This window comes from Giraffa tippelskirchi, chromosome 2 (assembly GCF_054371585.1).
Source record: "Giraffa tippelskirchi isolate mGirTip1 chromosome 2, T2T-mGirTip1v1.2.pri, whole genome shotgun sequence".
NCBI lineage: Eukaryota > Metazoa > Chordata > Mammalia > Artiodactyla > Giraffidae > Giraffa > Giraffa tippelskirchi.
The window spans coordinates 128,834,948-128,846,691 of record NC_137276.1 but is presented as its reverse complement, the minus strand read 5'-3'; positions in this window follow the sequence as shown (position 1 = coordinate 128,846,691).

The following is an 11,744-nucleotide window of genomic DNA, read 5'->3' as shown; positions in this document are numbered from 1 at the left end:
TTGGAGAAGGGAAAGAAGGGAATCCTTGCCTGGAGAATTCCATGGACTAGAGAGTCCATGGGGTGGCAGAGAGTCAGACACGACTGAGTGACATGCACTTTCACTTTCACGGAATCTAAAAAGATAGCACCAATGATCCTACATGCAGGGCAGCAAAGGAGACACAGACATAAAGAACAGATTTTTGGATGGAGAAGTGGAAGAAGGAGAGGGTGGGATGATTTGAGAGAATAGCACTGAAACATATACATTACCATGTGTAAAACAGATAGCCAGTGGGAGTCTGATATATGACACAGGGAACCCAAAGCCAGTACTCTGTGACCACCTGGAGGGATGGGGTGGAGAGGGAAAGGGGAGGGGTGCTCAGGAGGGAGGGGTCACATGTATGCCTATGACTGAGTCACGTTGATGTATGGCACAGGCCATTACAACATTGTAAAGTAACTATCCTCCAATTAAAATAAATAATTTTTTCAAAAAACATTCCACATGTGGTAATTCCTATCCTCCTTTCAGGCTTTATTGTTCTCCCCAGCAATTACCATATCTCTATCACTATATAGTTAATGTAAGTAATTATTTATTTTGCTTATTTTTGTCACTTCCACTAAAACATAAGCTCCACGGGGCAGAGATTTGGATCTTCTCTTATTGCTAGAAACAGGGCCCTGAAACAGGGCCTTAATAAGTAGCTACTGAATGAATAAAAATACTATGAGAACCAACACTGTGGGCCTCCTTTAACCCAGGTCCCCAAATATAGAAGCACCACGTTTTATCCTCGGTCTCCAGCCCCACGGCCAGTGGAGTATGGAATATCAGATTTTACTATATTAACATGCTTATCAATGTGCATTTGAATGTGGTTTGAGAACAATTTTTAATAAACTATTTCATCTCTTAATAGATACAGTGAACAATACATGCGAAGTGTCATAACATGTCAGACTTATATTTGCATTGTAAAATCGAACTGGCAGCTGTGCAATAATAAAAAGTTAAGATTATGAGCTGCACAAGGAACAAATAAAGCCTGATCACTCAGGTATGGCATTCTTTCACCTTCCCTACGGGCTGCCGTTTCTGCCTTGGCTAATGGTTCTCCCAGATTGTTCTCCTGGAGTAGGAAATGTCACTGCCCTTAGACCCTAGAGCACCTCATTAAAAAAGTACCCGTTAATAACCTGAAACGGCTTTGGTTTTAGACTATTTGCTTTCTTGGATCCCAGCTCAGGGATTTGCACTCCAGCTCAGTGATTCTTAACCACAGATTAAATATCGGAGTTGGCTGAGAAGCCTGTTCACAATATGCATTCCTGGGCCCCATCCTGAGAGAGTCTGAGTCATCGGTCTAGAGGGGAATTGGGGGAGGATGAGTATTAGACAGCTGTACTTTAGGAAAACTCTCCGGTGATTCTGAGATGCTTCTCTGGTTCAGAATCACTGGTCTAGCTGATACAGACACTAAGCATAACTACTATGGAAGTCATTTTAATTGAGGGGGAGGAGGACCTGCGAGGAACCCTCAACACTCAAGGACAGACGAGGCACAAATTTTCCAATAACCAACATCTCCCAATTGAGGGAAGGTTACATTTGGTAGCTGAGCCCCTCTAGAAAAATCCTCTGGTCTTTGCAGTGAGGAGAGGGAAGGGATTGCCATGAGGAATAGGATTTCTGTATTTTATTTAAGCCTTGCCCAAAGTGCATACTTTTATCAGGTAGGAAATGTCTGTTCCTTTTGTTCCAAGACTTTTGGCCATACTTTATGACAACAGTAAAGTCTCCCAGGCCTCCCTCATCCATATCAGTTGTATTCTTTCCTAAGCTATTCCAGGTCTCAGAGGGTAGGGGGCACAGTTCCGAGAAATGAGAGGGAGGAATGTTCAACTAGTGCACGGTATCAGGAATCAGGGAGCCTGACAGGACAGTGGGTTCAGGGAGGGCTTTCTGGAAGAAGTGACATTTTAACCTGTACCTGACAGATATACAGGAAATAAGCAGGGAAAGGAATGTGGAGGAAGGACTGTCACGGGAATAGGAAGTGGCATGAACAAAGACACAAAGGGGAAGGTATTTCCTGCCTTCCTTGTGAAAGGAGACAAAGAAGCCCAGTGTGGCAAGAGCAGGGGGCTCAAGGAGGACAGCAGAAGAGGGTACTCTGGAGAAAAGGGCTAGGGCCAGATCATCCAGGGCCTTGTAATCCAAGGTAAGGAACTCGGACTTTAAGGTCTAAGAGAAACACTGGAGTGTTTCTAAACAAGGGAGTGACTTGATAGGCTTTTCATTTTAAGAAGAAGTCCTCTGGTCCTCCTGGGGAGCACAATTACAGGAGCAAGGCTGGACACAGTGAGACCAGATAGGAGGATGCCTTAAACATTCAAGAGAGAGGCAAAATACCTAGGGCCCCATCTTCTTCTGCTCCCCCGCCTCACTGTAACATAAGAAGGAGCACCAGCATTTCTGAAAACAATATCCTGAATGTCTAAAAGTTCTTTAATTCATTAAGAAATATTCTTTTTAAAAAAATGTTTATTGAGTGTCTATTATCTTCCACACCTGCACATCCAACATGATAGCCTCTAGCTACGTGAGACTACCGAGTACTTGAAATATGGCTAATCTAAGATGTGCTGTAAATGTAAAATACACACAAGACTTCACAGAAAAAGAAAAATATAAAATCTTGCATTAGTAATCTTTATGCTCATTATATGTTGAAATTACTACATATAAAATATACTGGGTTAAATAAAATATATTACTAAACTTAATTTCATCTGTTCTTTTTAGTTTAAGTGTAGCAACTAGAAAATATTAAATTACATATGTGGCTCATATTTATGGGCTATATGATATTTCTATTGGACAGAGCTGTTCTTGGCACTACTCTCAGCACCAAGAATATGGCAGAGTGCTGATCAAAGTCCCTGCTCTCAAGACACCTTACATTTTAGTGGAGTGCAACCCCAAATCATCTCAACAAAAATCAAAATATGTATATTCTTTATCATCTGTATAATCAATCCCTTTATCACCAAGAAGAGCCATATAACACTGGCATCTAGGTTTGGTACCATGATCATGTTGGCACCAAGGAGTTGGGAAGAGGCCAATGATGTCCTTGCACTCAATGGAGGCCAAAGGATATCACCGCCCTTGTACAAGCAAAAGCCACATGGTTGTTCCTCTAGACAAGTGGAGCTGGATAATGGATAACAGAGTCATCCCATGACACATGAAGCAGAGGCCATGATGTCCACAGAACCTATAGTGTCACTGCCATGTACATGTACTAATAATGAGTTGTGGCTATTTCAGAAAGCGAAGAAGAACTCAAGAGCCTCTTGATGAAAGTGAAAGAGGAGAGTGAAAAAGTCGGCTTCAAGCTCAACATTCAGAAAACTAAGATTATGGAATCTGGTCCCATCACTTCATGGGAAATAGATGGGGAAACAGTGCAAACAGTGTCAGACTTTATTTGTTGGGCTCCAAAATCACTGCTGATGGTGATTGCAGCCATGAAATTAAAAGACGCTTACTCCTTGGAAGGAAGGTTATGACCAACCTAGATAGCATATTGAAAAGCAGAGACATTACTCTGCCAACAAAGGTCCATCTAGTCAAGGCTATGGTTTTTCCAGTAGTCATGTATGGATGTGAGAGTTGGACTATAAAGAAAGCTGAGTGCTGAAGAATTGATGCTTTTGAACTGTGTTGTTGGAGAAGACTCTTGAGAGTCCCTTGGACTGCAAGGAGATCCAACCAGTCCATCCTAAAGGAGATCAGTCCTGGGTGTTCATTGGCAGGTCTCATGTTGAAGCTGAAACTCCAATACTTTGGCCGCCTGATGCGAAGAGTTGACTCATTGGAAAAGACCCTGATGCTGGGAAGGATTGGGGGCAGGAGGAGAAGGGGACGACAGAGGATGAGATGGCTGGATGGCATCACCGACTCAATGGACATGGGTTTGGGTAAACTCTGGGAGTTGGTGATGGACAAGGAGGCCTGGCATGCTGCAGTTCATGGGGTAGCAAAGAGTCGGACACGACTGAGCCACTGAACTGAACTGAACTGAACTGTGGCTATTTCAGTAAAACAACAGCATCCATCACATTAAATCAGTGCCACTAATTGGAAAATTACTGCTATTGCAATTTTGCTTTTATTTGGTTTTACTAAAATGTTTCAGTTTTATTGTTGTACAACTGCTACATGAGGAATTTGTAATTAGTTTTGTTTGAATATATTTAAGTAATACTATAATAAGATTAATTTCCTTTATCACTGGAAACACGATGTATTTTCCCTTGAAAATAAATCCTTATATTACTCAAATTTTATAAATCCTGCCCTGGATCATAATATCTATCCTATTCATTGCACCTCTACCGTTCCCCACCTATTCCCTCCCCATTACCCAGGGGCTTCCCAGGGGCCTTTAGTTTGCTTTTTGCCAGCAGCATCTGAACAGCCCTGGTAGACAGCTGGCCCTCGCCTTCTCCTGGACTAGAAGAAGGTCCATTATAATCAAGGGGACTATCTCCAAGACAGTCATGGCTCTAGGGGAGGGACATATACCCAGCAACAATACTCAAAACACCCAATGTCAGGTATACCATGGCACTGCCAATCAGAACGGATGTTACCTGTGAGGAGTGAGTTTAGTCTTACTGCTGAATGCTACCCTGTATAGCCCCACCACCACCTCTATCCACACCTGGCTCTGGTTCTGCAGGTGAGAGAGGGCTCCCAGAAGCTCCCTGCTGTCCTGTCTGTCACCAAATTCCTCAGTACTCTGCATGGCTGCCCTGTGGAGTGTCCATCTGTGTGTCAAGCTCACTGATGACTCCTAGCTCAACATAACAGAAAGAAGGATCATAAATACTGTCAGATTGGGAAACAGCAGAGCATAATGCAATGGCAACCCACTCCAGTACTTTCGCCTGGAAAATCCCATGGATGGAGGAGCCTGGTAGGCCGCCGTCTATGGGGTTGCACAGAGTCGGACACGACTGAAGCAACGCAGCAGCAGCAGCAGCAGCAGCAGAGTGTAAGGGTTAAAATGATAAAGTTTGAAGCCAGACAGCCTGGCTTAGCTTTGGATCTTAGGGTCCACAACTAGCTAAGGTGGCCATGGGCAAGTTCTCTGTACTTCCATTTCCTTTTCCTTAAAATAGGAATAATCTCAAACTTTCTGTGGGATTTACGGTGCTTCCCAGGTGGCATCAGTGGTAAAGAATCTGGCTGCCAATGCAGGAGACGTAAGAAACTCGGGTTCGATCCCTAGGTCAGGAAGATTCCCCTGGAGGGGAGCACCGCAGCCCACTGTAGTACTCTCACCTGGAGAACCCCATGGACAGGGAAGCCTGGCAGGCTATAGCCCATAGGTGGCACAGTTGGACACGACTGAAGCAACTTAGCAAAGCACTAGCACCAGTGGGATTTATGACGATTAATTAAGATAATACATATAAAGCACTTGGAACATTCCTTCACTCATTAACCGTTACTATTAACAAGAAGCCCAAAGACTATCTTTCATTCCCACAGTAGAAACAAGATATGGACCTAAAAGGCCCAAACCCTACAGAAACACCATCCTCCCTACGATAGATGAGCATCCCCCCACCACCACTGGTTTGGGAAGACTCAATCCTGAATTGGTCCACCCAAGCCCCGTCCACTTACAGCCACCATGAGGTTGTTGGCAGAAAAATAGACTGAGCACTGCCATAGTAGGAGATGAATTGAGCAGAGAAATGAGAGCCTTGCTTTGGCACAAGCCAATATATTGCCTACAAATCTACATACCTGAGGTCTTATCGATGGAACTCCAGAATTCCACAGCTTGTTTTCAAAGGAAAGGGTGTATGAAATATGCCCAGGCATGAAGTTTTGGGAGCCTGTGTCAATTTCAGTCACATTGTAAACAACATACTCACACTCTGGAATGTGGGGAGGAAGATATCATGCCTAAAGCACCTGAGTGCCCTCGGGCAGATCACAATAGATCTGCCCCCCAGTTTTTCAAGTGCAGAATCATTGACCTGAAACACTAAAGCAGCTTGATACTCTAAAGCGGTGGTTCTCACACTTTGGGGGGTATTACAATTATGTGGGAGACAATAAAAATATGCAAGTACCAGGCCCTAGTCCAACAAGCCTCTGTGTTCTTCACCAGCTCCTGAGGTGTTTCCCTAGAGCCACCCAAATGTGAGCCCCACGGCTCTGAAGTACAAGGGTCAACCTATAATCCAACACTTCAAGAATGCTTTCACTGAGCACCCCTAATCACAAGCTCACCCTTTAGATATTTTAATTAATAAAATTAATAAAGACATAAAAGCACTAATCATGTTTAAGTAATGCTGTCTGTGCATAAAGTGGCATTTTGAAAAGGTATTTGCATAAGTTTATTTTAGACTTGGGGACTCTTACAGCTCTATTACTCAAAGAATATTTAAAAATTATGACGTGAAGACATTTAATTAACTTTTAATTGAAATGGCTCCAGGAAGAAGATTATAAATAGCACGTTCATCTTCACTGTGTTTTCATTATAAGACACAGAACGTAATTGACAGACAGGAAAGCACAGTAAAACTCAGGGCACCAAGGGTACGGTCACCAAAAGCAGGAATGCAGGACTCCAGAGTAACAGGCTAGTGCAGACATTCCCAATGAGTCTAGAGTTCAAGGGATGAATTACCTGGGTTCTAATAAGCATCTTTTAAATACGTGTGTGTGTTAGTCACTCAGTCCGACTCCTTGCCATCCCCATGGACTGCAACTCACCAAGTTCTCTGTCCATGGGATTGTCCAGGCAATAATGGAATGGGTTGCCATTCCCTTCTTCAGCGGATCTCCCCAACACAAGAACCAAACCCAGGTCTCCTACATTACAGGCAGATTCTTTACCTACCAGAAATGGCCACTATAAGACACTCTGAGACACTAGGAACAATTTGGGCTAGAAAGTCCCCAACTTGATAGAAGGCAATACTGTGAGATTTTGTTCCTTGACTTCAAACACAGAAGTCTACCACATCACAGTGTTATGGATGACCATGTGGTGACCAGGAGGCAAGATGCAGAGGAGGGAGCAGAGATCCACGGCCCAGAATATTTGGTTCTGAACACTGGCTCCACGGTAAATTTAAAACCCCATCCTTCCAGTTGTTCAGCCACCACATCTGGAATCTGCTCTACATGCTAATTCTCTCACATCCCACAACCAGGTCAACAACAAATCACACTAGTTAGGTATTTCTCTAAAACATTTCTAGTTCAGTTCAGTTCAGTCGCTCAGTCGTGTCCGACTCTTTGCGACCCCATGAATCACAGCACGCCAGGCCTCCCTGTACATCACCAACTCCCAGAGTCTACTCAAACTCATGTCCATCAAGTCAGTGAGCCATCCGGCCATCTCATCCTCTGTTGTCACCTTCTCCTCCTGCCCTTAATCCTTCCCAGCATCAGAGTCTTTTTCAATGAGTCAACTCTTCACATGAGGTGGCCAAAGTATTGGAGTTTCAGCTTCAACATCAGTGCTACCAGTGAACACCCAGGACTGATCTCCTTTAGGATGGACTGGTTGGATCTCCTTGCAGTCCAAGGGACTCTCGAGAGTCTTCGCCAACACCACAGTTCAGAAGCATCAATTCTTCAGCGCTCAGCTTTCTTCACAGTCCAACTCTCACATCCATACATGACCACTGGAAAAACCATACCCTTGACTAGACGGACCTTTGTTGGCAAAGTAATGTCTCTGGTTTTCTGTTTTGTTTTGTTTTTTTGTCTCTGGTTTCTAACATGTTGTCTAGGTTGGTCATAACTTTCCTTCCAAGGAGTAAGCGACTTTTAATTTCATGGCTGCAATCACCATCTGCAGTGATTTTGGAGCCCCAAAAAGTAAAGTTTCTCACTGTTTCCACTGTCTCCCCATCTATTTCCCATGAAGTGATGGGACCAGATGCCATGATCTTAGTTTTCTGAACGTTGAGCTGTAAGTCAACTTTTTCACTCTCCTCTTTCACTTTCATCAAGAGGCTTTTTAGTTCCTCTTCACTTTCTGCCATAAGGGTGGTGTCATCTGCATATCTGAGGTTATTGATATTTCTCCTGGCACTCTTGATTCCAGCTTGTGCTTCCTCCAGCCCAGCATTTCTCATGATGTACTCTACATATAAGTTAAATAAGCAGGGTAACAATATACAGCCTTGATGTACTTCTTTTCCTATCTGGAACCAGTCTGTTGTTCCATGTCCAGTTCTAACTGTTGCTTCCTGACCTGCATACAGGTTTCTCAAGAGGCAAGTCGGGTGGTCTGGTATTCTCATCTCTTTCAGAATTTTCCACAGTTTATTGTGATCCACACAGTCAAAGGCTTTGGCATAGTCAATAAAGCAGAAGTAGATGTTTTTCTGGAACTCTCTTGCTTTTTCGATGACCCAGCGGATGTTGGCAATTTGATCTCTGGTTCCTCTGCCTTTTCTAATCCAGCTTCAACATCTGGAAGTTCACGGTTCACGTATTGCTGAAGCCTGGCTTGGAGAGTTTTGAGCATTACTTTGCTAGCGTGTGAGATGAGTGCAATTGTGCGGTAGTTCGAGCACTCTTTGGCATTGCCTTTCTTTGGCATTGCCTTTCTTTGGGATTGGGATGAAAACTGACCTTTTTCAGTCCTGTGGCCACTGCTGAGTTTTCCAAATTCGCTGACATATTGAGTGCAGCAGTTTCACAGCATCATCTTTTAGGATTTGAAATAGCTTAACTGGAATTCCATCACCTCCACTAGCTTTGTTTGTAGTATTGCTTTCTAAGGCCCACTTGACTTTACATTCCAGGATGTCTGGCTTTAGGTGAGTGATCACACCATCGGGATTATATGGGTCATGAAGATCTTTTTTGTACAGTTCTTCTGTGTATTCTTGCCACCTCTTCTTAATATCTTCTGCTCCTGTTAGGTCCATACCATTTCTGTGGCTCAGATCATGAACTCCTTATTGCCAAATTCAGACTTAAATTGAAGAAAGTAGGGAAAACCACTAGACCATTCAGGTATGACCTAAATCAAATCCCTTATGATTATACAGTGGAAGTGAGAAATAGATTTAAGGGACTAGATATGATAGACAGAGTGCCTGGAGAACTATGGACAGAGGTTCGTGACATTGTACAGAAGACAGGGATCAAGACCATCCCCATGGAAAAGAAATGTAAAAAAGCAAAATGGCTGTCTGAGGAGGTCTTACAAATAGCTGTGAAAAGAAGAGAAGTGAAAAGGAAAGATATTCCCATTTGAATGCAGAGTTCCAAAGAATAGCAAGGAGAGATAAGAAAGCCTTTCTCAGAGATCAATGCAAAGAAATAGAGGAAAACTACAGAATGGGAAAGACTAGAGATCTCTTCAAGAAAATCAGAGATACCAAGGGAACATTTCATGCAAAGATGGGCTCAATAAAGGACAGAAAACATGTCTAGGATCCAACCATTTTTCCACTCCACTTCCACCAAGGTTCATGCTACTGTCATCTCTTAGCTGGATTATTACATAAGAGCCTCTAAATATTTCTCCCTGTAAGTCAGGTCACATCATTCCTCTGCTCGAGGAGCTCATTTAACTCAGAGTAAAAGCCCAAGTCCTGGCCAGGACCTACAAAGCCTTGTGTATTTTCCACCTCATGTCACCTCCACTCCAGCCCCACAGCCTCTTTGCTGTTCCTCAAATGTACCAGGCACAATCCCAACCAAGGAATCTGCACTCCATGGTCCCTCAGTCTGGCCCTCTCCCTTACACGCCTCCAGATAGTTACCCAGCTTTCCTCACCGTCTTCAGTGGAACATCAAATGTCAGTGCCTCTGCAATGCCTGTGGAATTTGTACCTACTATACAAAGGTCCATCAAGTCAAAGCTATGGTTTTTCCAGTAGTCATATATAGATTGGAGAAGGCAATGGCACCCCACTCCAGTACTCTTGCCTGGAAAATCCCATGAACGGAGGAGCCTGGCGGGCTGCAGTCCATGGGGTCACTGAGTCGGACACGACTGAGCGACTCCACTTTCACTTTTCACTTTCATGCCCTGGAGAAGGAAATGGCAACCCACTCCAGTACTCTTGCCTGGAGAATCCCAGGGACGGGGGAGCCTGGTGGGCTGCCGTCTATGGGGTCGCACAGAGTCGGACACAACTGACGCGACTTAGCAGCAGCAGCAGCAGCAGCAGCATATATAGATGTGACAGTTGGACCATAAAAGAGCCTGAACACCAAAGAACTGATGCTTTTGAACTGTGGTGTTGGAGAAGACTCTTGAGAGTCCCTTGGACTGCAAGATCAAACCAGTCAATCCTAAAGGAAATCAATCCTGAATATTCATTCGAAGGACTGACACTGAAGCTGAAGCTCCAATACTTTGGATACCTGATGTGAAGAGCCAACTCATTAGAAAAGACCTGATGCTGGGAAAGATTGAAGGCAGGAGGAGAAGGGGATAACAGAAGACAAGATTGTTGGATGGCATCACTGACTCAATGGACGTGAGTTTGAGCAAGCTCCAGGAGATGGTGAAGGACAGGGAAGTATGGTGTGCTGCAGACCATGGGGTCACAAAGAGTCAGACATGACTAAGCAACTGAACAACAACAACAGCAATACTATATATGGGCTTCCCTAGTGGCTCAGATGGTAAAGAATTTGCCTGCAATGCAGGAAACTCAAGTTTGATTCCTGGGTTGGGAAGATATCCTTGAGAAGGAAATGGCAACCTACTCCAGTATTCTTGCCTGGACAATCCCATGGACAGAGGAGCCTGGTGGGCTACAGCCCATGCGGTCACAAAGAGTTGGACATGAATGAGCAGCCAACACTTTCACTTTCTTCACTTTCATACTACATATAGATTATACATATGTGTATATAGAGAGAGTATGAATATCTGAAAAATACATAAGAAACTGTTAACAGCAGAAAATTCAACTAAGTGGTACTATTTGGGGGGCAGAGTCAGGGAAGAGACTATTTTACACTCTATGGCATATTTTTTGATACTTTTATAGTAAAATAATTAGTGGTAGCTCATTTTATGATAATGTTGGACAAGTAGATACCCAGTTACATTCACAGGAACCCAAGTTGCATGGTCAGTTGTGGAGTACCATAGTTCATATTCTTTATGTGTTTAGTGGAAATTTTTTAATTGAGATATAATCAACATATAATGTTTATTTATTTCATGTGTATAACATAATAATTTGATATTTGTATGCGTTGCAAATAATTACCACAATAACTCTAGTTAACATCCATCACTACAGTTACAAATTCTTTTGGTCATGATGAGAAGTTTTAAGATCTACTGTCTTAGCAACTTTCAAATATACACACAGTATTATTACTATAGTCACCACATTGTATCCCCATGACTAATTTATTTTATAACTGGAAGTTTGTAACTTTTCACCATCTTCAACTTTTCCCCCTGAGTCTGGCAACCAACAACCTGTTCTCTGTAATGGGGGAGTCTGGGGGCTTTTTTGTCATTGTTCTTTCAGATTCCACATATAAATGAGAACATATGATATTTGCCTTTCTTTGTCTGACTTATTTCACTTATCACAGTGCCCTCAAGGTCCATCCATGATGTTGCAAATGTCAAGGCTTCCTTCTTTTTTATGGCTGAATAATATTCCATTGTGTGTATGTACAGATGTGTGTGTGCAGTTGTTGTTGTTTAGTTG